A 13,011-nucleotide genomic window follows, 5' to 3' on the forward strand; every position below is an offset into this window, starting at 1 on the left:
TCCCAAAGTGCTGAGATTACAGGCGTGAGCCATGGCTCCCAGCTTGCACTTTCAATTTACAATATTTCCAACATACAATGGACATATAGGGATGAGCACTATGGTAAGTTGAGGAGCATCTGTACTTGTTGGATAAGTATGAGGCTCAATCCCCGTGGTTAGTGTTGTACTCTGCTAGCCCAAGAGGCTAGAACAGAGAAAGTGGATGTCAGGGGAGGCGAATATCTATGGACTGCAAGTCCTTACAATAGGCTCTTTCTTCCCAGACTTCTCAGTCCTCACCACCCCTACACCCTGCCAGCAAAGAACACCCACAGGACATCTGTCTTCAGCTTGCTGTTCAGATCCACTATAAGGGCTTCACCCTGTAGCAACTTGGCTTGGACACTGACCCTAGGCAAACAGGCAATGTTTTTTGAGATAGGGTCTCTTGCTTGTTGTCCAAGCTGGCCTCAGCCTCCAGGGCTCAAGCAATCCTTTGGCCTCCCAAGCAGCTGGGACTGCAGGCACATAACTGTGTGCCCTAAACTTGTAAATTTTGTCTGGTTCAGGAATTCTCTTCATTATTTTGTTTTTCTTGTAACTGGTGTTTTGTTCCCTTTGTGAGGAGGGAAAAGGAAGTGTTTTCTTTATTTATCCTGTTTTGTCATTTTCACCAAAAATGAGGTTACAAATCTACTTCTGACTTTAATTTGTAACAAACCCCAGAATTTTGTTATTGTTTTGCCTCTGACTTTTGTTTTCCCAACATAAAATCACTTCCACCTCAGAATTATAACCCCTAAGGTCCCTAGAACTCTAAAAATTCCAGATCAGTGGACAGCTTAAAGGGTTTCCCGTTAACATTTACTCTACCTGTCTGAAATTTGCATCTTCCATTGCTCTTTCTCACTTAATTTTAATTTATATGTGTTTGTTTGTTAGTTGGACTTAAATAGACATTTCATTTTTAACCAGTTTTAAAGTTGCCTTTTATTTTTGGCTCATAATTATGTTTTAGTTTATATTATTTTATTGCCATTTCATTTTCAGCCAGCCAGGAGCTGGCCTGGATTAGAAGAACTGGGTTCTAACCTACCCCTCATTGGTCTGTTACATTGTCACACAGGGTGCATTACTTAATTCATCAGACTGGGGCTCAGTCAATGTGATGGCCCCTCTCTTTACAATGTTCTAGTAGCCTATAAATTGGCTTTGTTTTATTCACTCTGATTTCTATGTTAGCATCTTTGGAAAAATTCCTAAACTTATTTGGGAACAAATTGTTATTATATGAGGCTAATGGTAACTAGAAATAACTAGAATAATTCCCAAGAAGTTATGACTTTATAAAATATTCATCTTTGGCAATGACCAGAAATGTCTACCTTTACATAAATAAGCGTGCCCACTCTTTTTGGGGCTGGCTGGGAGTCTTCTGACTGGCCTTCAAGTGTGGGAATAGTCCCATTCCAAGTGCTGCTTGATTGTAAAATTGGACCAAGCCTGTCGTCACACTGCCCAGTCTTTGGGTGGGGGGAGCTGAGAGATTCTGTGAATATTGTCAGAAGGGACACGTGTTTGGATAGGGGAAAAAAAAAGAAGCAAGATCCCCAGGTCCCCTGATTTTAGCCGTGACGTAGAAAAGCTCCACACAGACCCTCCTCCCTTCCGCCCTGGCACAGAGTCCTGTTGTCCTTTCATAGGCGGTGTCAGAAACCCTGTGGTGAAATTCAGCCTGTGGATTCCAGAAATTTGGAGTGTTCTTGGGGGGAAAAATCCACACACACAAAGCAACATTTGGAAATCCCTGTGGTGAGTTGGGAGGTGGGGACGGGATGCAGTGTGGGAAGGTTGGAAGGGAAAGCGCCGGTGTACATCCCTCCCTCTTCTCTCCAGGGCTCTGAGTGTCAGGGCTGAGATGAAGATGACACCCTGGCAGAGGAGGAGACAGGGTACTGGGGGTGGGGCATGGACATTAAGGTCTGTGCTGAGCTTTACAGTTTGCAAGCACTTTCACGTTATTTCGTGGGGGTAGATCAGTGGCTCCATAGCCATTTTATAGGCATAGACGTTGAATTTTACAGTGGTTAAATAAATTTTATAAGACCACATGGTTGAAATAAAAAAAGTAGAGACACACCCAAATCCAAAAATTTTGTGCTGGAAGGTTTTCATGCCATAAAACATTTCCATCTCCGTTTATCATTGATCCCACAAGTTTACTACTTAACTTTAATTTCTTTGGAAGCTTAATTGACTTTTTCCTTCTATAGGACATCTGCACTTAAATTCTTCAGGAAGTATTATGCCTGAGTGTGGCTACTCCGTACCTGAGAGCAGCTTCCTATAAGGAGGAGCTTCTCAGCAGGCAAGGAGAGAGAGAGCTGGAGAAAGGCCAGGCATGGCGAGCAATTGTGGGCCACCCAAGGGCCTGGACTCTCAGGGTGTGATAACATGGTAGTAGGGGTTTGGGAAGAGGCCCAGAGACAGCGGCCCTGGAGGCCATTGCAAGGGAAAACAGGAAGAAGGCAGTAGGTCAAGTTCCTTCTTCAAACCAAACCAACTAAGCCCTGTCCAGGGCCCTTCCTCTGGCTCCAGCATTCATTTGGTGCAGAAGAAAACACTGAATTCCTTGGAGCCATTATTGAGGCTTGAAAGTTTGGAAGCTCTATGTTAGCAGCATTTTAGGGACAGTTCAGCCAGAAGTGGATGTGTTCCCTACAGACATAAAATTCTAGAAACTGCATTGTTTCCTAATGGGATCACTGGTTATGGACTCATGGAGCTGAAAAAGTCTCCACAGTGGGAGAGAAACTGAGAGGTGCTGAATCCAGCTGGTGAGACCCAGCACAGTAGGGGCTGGCTCAACGCCACCAGTGAGTTAGTGTCCCCCAAGGTTGTTACAGTCAAATGCACTTGCAAAATCGTAATGGGGAAGCGGGGATTGGGGTGATGCAAGGATAGAGAGCATTTTGTCAAGCATCAGATTATGACAAGGGCTTTTCCTAAAAATTAAGAATGTGATGACTGAAAGGGGCCTAGGATATATTTTATATATTTGGAGGTGGTACCGGTATTTGAGTATTTCTAGTTTGCTTTTATTATGTGGATGATGAACAGTAACAACAGCAGCATCAACAACAAACTCTTACATAAAATTTATCTCTAAATGCCAAAGCAGTTTGTTTCTCTAAATATAGCATACAAAAAGAGAGAGGCATTTATATAAAGTGACTCGCTATTAATTGTCACTTGCACTTCCGAATCAGGTAAGGGTTGCACTGTTTAGGCGAAAGCCTCCACTAGCTGCTTGTTCTCTGCTCAGCTCTTGGGCACAGACACCTGCCCTGCCTTGTGAGGAGGACGCTTTCCTCTGACAAAGGCAGAGATCTCCATACTCACTGAAAGCTCCTTTCCATGTACAGGGAGGCAGGAAGGGGCGTGCAGGTTTCCACTCAGCCTATTTCAAGCCCAGCCTAAACAGCCCCTTTGCCTGTGGAACCAGGTCTGACCCCTGGCCCATGGCGAGAAGGCCACACCAGATGCAGATGTGGGACAGGAGCTGTAGCTCCATCTTCTCTTGCAGAAGGGGATGAGTGTGGTGCTCCCTGGCTTAGCAGCTGCTGTCAGAAATTTTATTTATCATGTTTTTTTTCCTAAACAGCATTTCTCTCCATTTAGTTCACAGGATGTTGATGGGTTTCTCTTCCTTTTGGGGGCCCTCCCTGTCGATGAGAGTCCAGGCCTTCCCCCTTCCCAGCATAGTGCAGCCTGCCTGGATATTCTTTCATGGGCCTCTGGGGCCAGAGGATGAGTCCCTAGTGCTGTCCATCTGCTCTGTGAACGTCTGTTCAGTTCAGTACACGTTCACTGAAGAGTCACCCTGGGAGGATCCAGATTAGGCCTGGAGAATACAGCAATGGAAATGTTTGATACCTGACTTCATGGAGCCTGTAGACCAATGACGGACACAAGTGGGACCTTAAAAATCACCGACAAGACAGAGAGAGATATGATCAAGTTAGAAGGTCTTTTCTTAAAGAACCCAGAGATAATCTACCCCTAGATATGTAGACAAAATTGGAGCCAAAGGGGGTGGATAAACTGGTTTGAGGACGCTAAGGATGGCACAAGTGATTTCAAATCGAAAGATGGGGAAGGAGCTCCTGGAGAAGGTGGCAACTGGGCAGCGCATCATGAGGGAAATTGGATTGTGGCAGAGGGAGAAGGGTGAGCAGAGGCTGGGAAGGAAAGTGTGGTGAGCTCCCCCCGCCAACAGTAGGCAGTCATGGGGGGTCTAGGGGCATGGTGGGTGGATGGGGAAAGGTGCTCACAGGGTCCATCAGTGATGATTGTGAAGAGCCTGAATTCCATGTGCAATGGAGAGGCACTGGTGGGTCACAGATGACTTCTATGGGGGGCTTGGCCAGCAGTGTGCAGGGTGGTTGGGAAGAACAGGTCTAGTTCAAAGGCTATAGCTTGGATGTGGGCAAGAGACAGCAAGGCCCTGGAGTAAGCTGGCTGGAGTAGGGAGACAGGAATGGGTTGAAGGCACAGGGAGGAGAGAACCCACCCATTGGGTTCCAGCTGCACTGTACAGGCCATGAGCCACAGGTGGCTCTCGAGCACTGGAGTGTGGCTGGTCTGAATTGAGATGTGCTCTAAGGATAAGACACACACTAGGTTTTGAAGGCTTGATGTGAAGAATGTACAATTCTCAATCATTTTTAAAATATTGATTACATGATGAAATAATTTCATTTAGAATATACTGGGTTGAATGAAATATATTATTAAGATTAATTTCACCTGTTTCTCTTTTTAATCTGTGTGTTACACAATTTAAGATTACTTACATGGCTCACATTCTATCTCCATTGGACAGCACTGGGTTAGAGGGGAAGATAATAAGGCAAAGTTTTGGGGACAGGAGGAACAGGGCTGAGAGGAGGACCTGAGAAGCAGGGTTAAGGAAAGAGGAGAGATGATGCAGATTTGGTATCTTCCCAGATTGAGGCAGCTTTTGGGCCTCTTGGGGCCACAAGGAGCTTCAGAAATTGCCAGTGTCTTTACATGGAGCACCTGGAATGTCCCTCTGGCCTCCCCAGTCACCTGGCACCTAACCATGTGCTGTTTTTTGTTTTTTGTGTTTTTTTTTTTTGAGACAGAGTCTCACTCTGTCACCCAGGCTGGAGTGCAATGGCATGATCTCGGCTCACTGCAATCTCTGCCTCCCAGTTTCACGCCATTCTACTGCCTCAGTCTCCTGAGCAGCTGGGACTACAGGCACCCACCACTACGCCTGGCTAATTTTTTGTATTTTTAGTAGAGACAGGGTTTCACTGTGTTAGCCAGGATAGTCTTGATCTCTTGACCTCGTGATTCGCCCGCCTTGGCCTCCCAAAGTGCTGGTGTGATTACAGGTGTGAGCCACTGCGCCCAGCCCCATGTGCTGTTTTGTGCTTGACTGTTGCTTACCTGTGTCTCTGAGTCTTTGCCTCAGCCAGATGAAAAGCCTTCTCAGGGCAATGCCATTGTATCCTGTCTGTTCTATCCAGTGCTTACTTCACCCAGGCCTGGGGGTAGCAGGAGCTCCCTGGAATTTGGCAAACATCCTTATATTGGGAGGAACTTGGCTGGTTTTCCTTGATCTCCCTCTTCCCAGTGTGTGGCTCTTGACAACTGATTGGACCCCAGATTTAAGGTAAGACTGTATGATATGATGCTCACAGTATGCACATGATGCAGCTGTGAGCAGGGATGGGAGCCGAGGATGGTGCCTGGGCACAGAGGGGAAAAGCATTGGATGGGGAGATCTGAGTTGGAAGATCAGCTCCTCAAGGGTCTACTCATTGGAGTCTCCACATCTGTGAAAGGAGGGGATGATATCTACCTCCTAGTGTTGTAGGAACTAAGAGTTAATATACGTTAACAAAGGATGGCTGGCATTCGAGTGTTGCTCTGTAACCCACAAAAGGTGTTCACATCCATGAGCTCATCTGAACTTCATAGTAGGGCAGGCATTATTATAATTTCCATTGACAGACAAGAAACCTGAGGTTCAGAGAATACAAATGACCTGATAGAGATCACCTGACTATTAAGGTAGAGCTGGGTCTGGAGCCCAACCTGACTTCTGCCACTGTCTTTTGTTGTCCACTTAAAAGAGCAGCTTGCACACATGTGGGGTTACATAGGGTTCAAAGGCCTGTCATGCCCATTAACTGCTTATTCTTCCTAGAAGGATGCATAAGCCCAAAGTTTTGCTATATATGAAGACATGATTTTCATGAGATTCCTGCAGCCAATGAAGAAGCAAGCCTTCAGTAATCATGTGGATCCAATGGTTTAACTGTCACCTATGGGTGACAGGTGATGGGTTATGAGGATTAGATAACAGCTATTTGTAAGAATGTCTACAAGGTACAGTGACAGGCTCTGGTCAGATATTTTCATCATGCTACAGTGCATGAAAGTGTTTGTAAGAATTTCATCATGCTACAGTGCATCTGTATCTCATAGGATCTGCTTATAGCTTCAGAAAACTTTGTCGTAAATTTAAATTACTTAAAGTGTCTGATCTTCAGATATTTCAGTGCATTTGAGAATGGGAATGTTGATTATAGATGGATGGAAAATAGATGAATATTCCATTAATAACTATTAAAATCTGCTAAAGCTTAGGCCAAGCTGAATATATTTAGTTGTAATAAAATTGGGTGAACACATTCCAACTTCAGCCTGATTAAGGGAAAGGGTGTAGGGGTGAGACACTTAGGCGGAGACTGAAAAGGAATGGTGAGAGTTTGGCCAATGGGAAGGGAGGCTGTGCCAGACAGGAATCATGTGGGCTGATGACAACTGAGGGCAAAGTACTTGTCCCCTCATAGTTGTGCAATGAATGCAGAGGGGCTGAGGTTCATCTGTCGCCTTCAGCTCTGCAGGCTACATCTCAGGGTGTTTCCTGTGAAAGTTCCAGAAGAAAACTGTATGGTCAGCTTGGGGAAATATGTGGTTCATGCTGGAACGCTGGACATACCACATTATTGGAAAGATGCACATTGAATGACTGACAAAATGAAACTCAACTTTCCAAATGCTGGTAATGAGAGAAGATTCTGTTCTAACGACCAGTTATTTCCTGAAAGAATGTCAGCACGATTCATAATTAATGCATTCTAACCATGACAGCCACAGTCAGGACACAAAAAGCAAAGTGTCCTTGATCCCAGGAAACAGCTCTCTGGAATCTGTGAACTCTAGAAACTAGATTGGGAAAACTCTGATACCCCTGTCCCATGACCAACCAAGACTAAGAGTCCCAGGAAGATTGAGGTCACAGAAGGTGGGGGCCTGCCCCCTCTCCGGGAGATCCCTGACCCATGTGGGGTCATGGGCGGGGCATGAGTGATGTGATTGCTGGAGGGGAAACTGGCTCCTGGCTCCAGGTAGAACGTGACCAGCTGGAACCTGACAGGAGGTCCCTGGCACTGGTCAGCCCATCAAATCAGGTAAGTTCTTGGAGTCTGAGTAGGGACAGGAGACTGTTCTATGCTTTGGCAGGGATCAGGAAGATGTTAGAATGTGGTTGATGGAACTTGTCTTTGGAGTTGAACAAACATGGCTTTGCATCTCCACTTTGCTATCAACTGAGTGGCTTTGAGTAGGTGGCTTCATTTCTTAGATCCTCAGTTTCTGCATCTTCACCTGGAAAATAAATATATTTTTAATTTTTTTAGACTGCTGAGGGCAGTAAATTAGACTACATATATAAAGCACCCAGCACAATGTGCTAGACACATTGATACTTATTCCATAGTGAGATAGCACCACAGCTGTGATAGCCTCATGAGGGGAGCTACACAGGAGGCCCATGGAGTGGGCTCTGAGTTAAGGATAGGTCCAGATCCTAGACTTGTAGCAACCCCCTAAACCCCCTCTTGAACCTGTTGGGGTGTGATGGGGGTGGGGAGATATAGTCCTGTTCTCTGGCTGTGTCAAAGTGTGACACCTTTATTCCTACTCTGTCTGCCCCAGATTCTCTCAAAGAGTACAAAATTGAAGGATAGCACTGGACCAAGGGTCAGGAGAATTGAGATGGGCTCTGCCACTCCCTGGCTGGGTGACCTTGCACAAGTCCTTCAACCTATTGAGGTCTGGGCTTCTTCATTTGTACATTGGAACAAGATTATCTGCTCTGTCACAGGATGAACTCCAGCCTCATTAGCCTGGCATTCAAGAACCTTCCATCATATTCCCTCACCACATCTCCCATGAGTCCTCTTCATGCCCACATGGTTCTGCCATATCAAACTCTTCTGGGCACTTCTTTCACCCCTAGACAGAATGTTCTTGCATTCTGTGTAGGGGTGAATGCTCTTACCCAAGTCTCTGTGTATCTAAAGCCCATATACATTTGCATCCCCTGCAGCATCTAGCACAGGGGCTTGCTTAAAGCAGATCATTGTTTTCTCAGTTAGGATTAGGTTTGAGACAAGAAAACAAACACAATAGTTATTAGTAAGTTAGAAGTGATTTTTCTCTTGCCAGGTGTGGTGGCTCATGCCTGTAATCCCAGCACTTTGGGAGGCTGAGGCAGGCGGATCATGAGATCAGGAGATCGAGACCATCCTGGCTAACATGGTGACGCCCCATCTCTACTAAAAATACAAAAAAAAAAAAAAAAAAATTAGCTGGGCGTGGTGGCGGGCACCTGTAGAACCAGTTACTTGGGAGGCTGAGGCAGGAGAATGTCATGAACCCAGGAGGCAGAGCTTGCAGTGAGCTGAGATCGCGCCACTGCACTCCAGTCTGGGCAACAGAGTGAGACTATGTCTCAAAAAAGAAAAAAAAAAGAAAAAAAAGAAAAAAAAGAAAAAGTGATTTTTCTCTTATGCCAAAAGATCCTAAAAGGAGGATATCCCAGGACTGGGAAGGTAGCTCCTTGTGTTGGGGACCCATGCTCCCGCTGTCTTGCCACACCAGCACTCTTGGCACCTTACCCCATAGTCCCATATGGCTGCCTGGGTTTCAGACATCTTATTCTCATTCAGCCAGCAGAGGATGAAGAGGGCAAAGCATGTATTCTCTTCCTTGAGGGAGGCTTCCTAAATGCTGCACATGACACTTCTGCTTATAACTCTTCGGCTACAATTTAGTCACATGGTCATATCTAGCTGCAAGAGAGGCTGGGGAATATAGTTTTTAATTACACATATTGCCCTTCCTTCCTTCTTTCTTTCTTTCTTTTTCTTTTTCTTTGAGACAGTGGTCTCCCTATGTTGCCCAGGCTACTCTCCAACTCCTGGGCTCAAGCAATGCACCCACTTTGGCCTTCCAAAGAGTTGGGATTACAGGGGTGAGCCACCATGCCTGGCCATATTGCCATTTCTAATAAAATTGATAGGGGAGGCTGGGAGAACAGATATTGGCAACCCATACGGTTGCCTCTGCCAGTTACTGAAAGAATCAAAAATATAAAAACTCACTAAGAAGTTTAAAGTCTTATCTAATACATGAGATTATTATTACAAAACACTTCACTCATTTTAGGTAAGTTAATTGTCCTGACTTTTAGGCTGAAAACAGCCCAATTTTTCTTCACCTCTAGTGGAAATATGGTGACATATTTTTTCTTTTTTATTTTTTGTAGAGGCAGGGTCTCGCTATGTTGCCCAGGCTGGTCTTGAACGCTTGGCTCAAGCAATTCTCCTTAGACTCCCAAAGTGCTGGGATTACAGACATGAGCCACCGTGCCCAGCCAACAAATTTTTTTTGTAGAATAATAACTCAGAGTTGTAAGTGAAGATAAATTATTGGTCCTTCCCCTTGCCTTACCACATTTTGCTACTGAGGAAACTGAACTCCAGTGAGGCTAAGTGATGTGCCCATGATGGCACAGCAGAATGGCAAAGGAACCAGAACTGGAACTTGAGTTCCTGGACTCCATCAGGGCTGTTTCCTCGATGAGCATACCATTCGGGTTCTGCTAACTGTCGCTCGGAGGCCTTGAATTCCATGCATCTCCTAACCCTGCATGAGGGCCCTGCTCTGCCAGCACCCCTGGAGGCAGATCCATGTCACCGTGTTGTCAGGCATATTCCTGCCAGTACGTAGTTCAAAAACTTTCCATCTGAAGAGAGGGAAACATGAAGAAATAGAGGAGCATGCTATTAAAATAACAAGGCTTTTTTGCTAAGAGCAAACAATCACTTCCTTTCCTTGATACCCAGAATCTGCAGGGCCCTGAATTAGGCACTGAAGGGAGATCCAGGGAAGCATGAGGAATGGTCACTGCCCTTGAGGGCCTGGATGTGTAGGTTCATTCTACTTTTCATCCATTTATTCAAGAATTATTTCTTGAGCCTCTACTAGCAGCAGACACTGAGCTTGGCACTGGGTTTAGAGCAATACCATGTAACTGGATATACAACAGTAAACTGTGCAGATATGGTTCTTGCTCTAAAATTGCTTGTAGTCTAGTGAGGGACAGAGGCAAGTAAACAGGCAGCTACAAAATGGAATGAAGATTGCAGCGATGGGAAGATTGCAGTGATGGAATGAAGATTGCAGTGATGCAATTACAAAATAGAAGGAAGATTGCAGTGATTACTTTGGGTGTAGACTGGGGTGGGGTGGCAAGTCCAAGTGGGTGAGATATCATTACAGTGGAGACCTGAAGACTGAGTATGTGTAAGCTAAGCATGCACCGAGAGGGGTGTGGCAGGTGCGAAGGAAGCGTATTCCCCATGGAGAGAATGTGCAGGAGCACGAATAACCTTCTGACCAGACTGCGGCAGGCCTGGGTGATGGTGGTGGTAAAGGTGGAGAATGTTGAGAAACACCAGAAAGGTAGGCAGGGGCCCATAAGTGAAGGACTTTGAAAGCCTGTTGGAGAGTTTCTGTGTTATCTCAAGGCCAGTGAGATAAAGGACTTGAAGCAGCAGATTTGTATGTTAGAGTCCTCTGGCCTCAGGATATAGAGTAGATGAAAGCAAGCAGGACCGGATTCAGAGGTCAATTAGGAGCTGTTGCTGGGATGATGGCTTGAACCAGGAAACAGCCCAGAGAGGTGCAGAGAGGTTGAGGAATTTGAGACTACTTTAAGAGCTACAACCAACAGGTTTGGTGACTGGGTTGGAAGTAGGAAATGAGGAAAATGGAGGAAGCCAACATTTATGAAGAAACAAAGACAGAGGGTAACAAACAAAAACAATAGCCTTTCTCCAGGAAGAAAATGTGGCATGACCATGTATTTTGAGCAAGGGAAAAATCGCTGTGGGCTACAGAGGTTTTGAAGGACTTTCTAGAAGAGTTAGAATTGGAGCTGGGTCTCAGATATGGGTAGGATTTTGGTGGGTAGAGGGGACATTCCAGGCTAAACAATGATGCAAGTTAGAGTTCTAAGGCAGAACAGTGTGTGATTTGTTTAGCATGATTTGGTCATGGTTTTCTTGGGAGACTCCCAAAGAGCTGATTCTCCAGGGGGTGCTACTAAAACTCTTATTGAAAGGAGGGATTACAGAGATGAATTTCATCACTCTCCCAGAATGGCACAGAGCTCTTCATGGACCCCAGGCCACCTGTGTAGGAACCTTAAGGGGTCAGTGGATCACTAAACAGCCCAGCCTGCCTGAGACCCTCATAGAATCTGGCTTCCACCACAACAAAGACAAAAAGTCCCTCTTTCCCAAAATCAATACTTTCATTCTCATAGGCCTCCTGCTGTGGTACAGTCCCCATATTAAGAGCTGCCGTCCCAGGGTGTTGCTTCACTACTTCTAGGCTCCGGCAGAGTCCTGCCTCACTGGCCACACTGGTGAGTGAGGCCTGCAAACCCATCAGGGAGACTACGTGAATCCCAGGCCGTGGAAGACATGGGTTTGGTACTCCCTCTGCTCCTTCCTGGCTGTGTGACTCTAGAATAATTATTCACCCTCTCAAAACCGAGACTCAGAGAAGTTGGGTATTCTAGGGTCACAGAGCCAGGAAGGAGCAGAGGGAGTACCCAAACCCAAGTCTGTCTGACAGCAAAGCCTGTTCTCTCCATCTCTCCAGATTCCTAAGCCAGGTGAGGGTTGAACCTCCTTTCTTGAATCAAAGTTCCAATTCCTAGGTAGGAAAGCACAGTGAGTCAGGGAAATATTTATACTGAGACAACACAGCCCAGCCCTTTCCCAACCTGCTCTTGTGTGATCCTTTTGAAGTTTTTCATTTGTCTGTTTTGAGATAGAGTCTCACTGTGTCGCCCAGGCTGGAGTGCAGTGGTATGATCTCGGCTCACTGCAGCCTCTGCCTCCTGGGTTCAAGTGATTCTCCTGCCTCAGTCTCCTGAGTAACTGGGATTATAGGTGCCCACCACCATGCCCAGCTAATTTTTGTATTTTTAGTAGAGACGGGATTTCACCATGTTGGCCAGGCTGACCTCAAGTAATCACCCTGCCTCAGCCTCCCAAAGTGCTGGGATTACAGGCGTGAGCCACTGTGCCTGGCCTTGAGTTTTTTATAGACGGGAAAACTGAGGTCCAGACATGAGCAAGGACTCCGCATGCTACCTCTCTATTTTCTCAGCCCCTTCTGTAGGCTCCATGCCATAAGAACATGGCTCCTAAGGTTCAGGCCTATGGCCCCAGTGTAGGTGGTGCCTCCACTCTGCTCCCCCCAACCCCAGCCTCCTATTTGAAGGCCAAGACTACTCAGCTTTGATTCAGGTTAAATGAGTCATCAAGGGTAAAACAAAGAAGAGAATAAAACAAAGAAGAGAAGGCCTATTCCCTTGCGGATGAAATGAACCCACCCACCTTTTGACATCTTTTTGTTCTGGAATGATGACAGCATGCAATGACTCAGAATCATCACACTCACAGAGACTACTTTGTATTTTTTCTTGAAAATGAAGAGACAATATGCCAAAAAATGAGCTGAAAATGGCTCATGAAGGGAGGGGAGAATGACCTCCAGCACACCAGGGCAGAGTGGGGGCCACATGAAGGTGCAAGAGTGGGAGGGAACCGCAACGCCTTGGCAGAG

The 13,011-nt window shown here is 45.9% G+C and overlaps 1 protein-coding gene across 1 annotated transcript in view; it reads left to right on the forward strand.

The window, feature by feature from the left end:
• LOC111552757 (aromatase) overlaps positions 1 to 13,011 on the forward strand; it is a 132,302-nt gene that overhangs the window by 13,474 nt on the left and 105,817 nt on the right. The window contains exon 2 of the mRNA XM_023227169.2: positions 1,686 to 1,794. The gene's annotated coding sequence lies outside the window, so the exon portion shown is untranslated. The remainder of the gene's footprint in view (positions 1 to 1,685; positions 1,795 to 13,011) is intronic.

Source organism: Piliocolobus tephrosceles, chromosome 6 (assembly GCF_002776525.5).
Source record: "Piliocolobus tephrosceles isolate RC106 chromosome 6, ASM277652v3, whole genome shotgun sequence".
NCBI lineage: Eukaryota > Metazoa > Chordata > Mammalia > Primates > Cercopithecidae > Piliocolobus > Piliocolobus tephrosceles.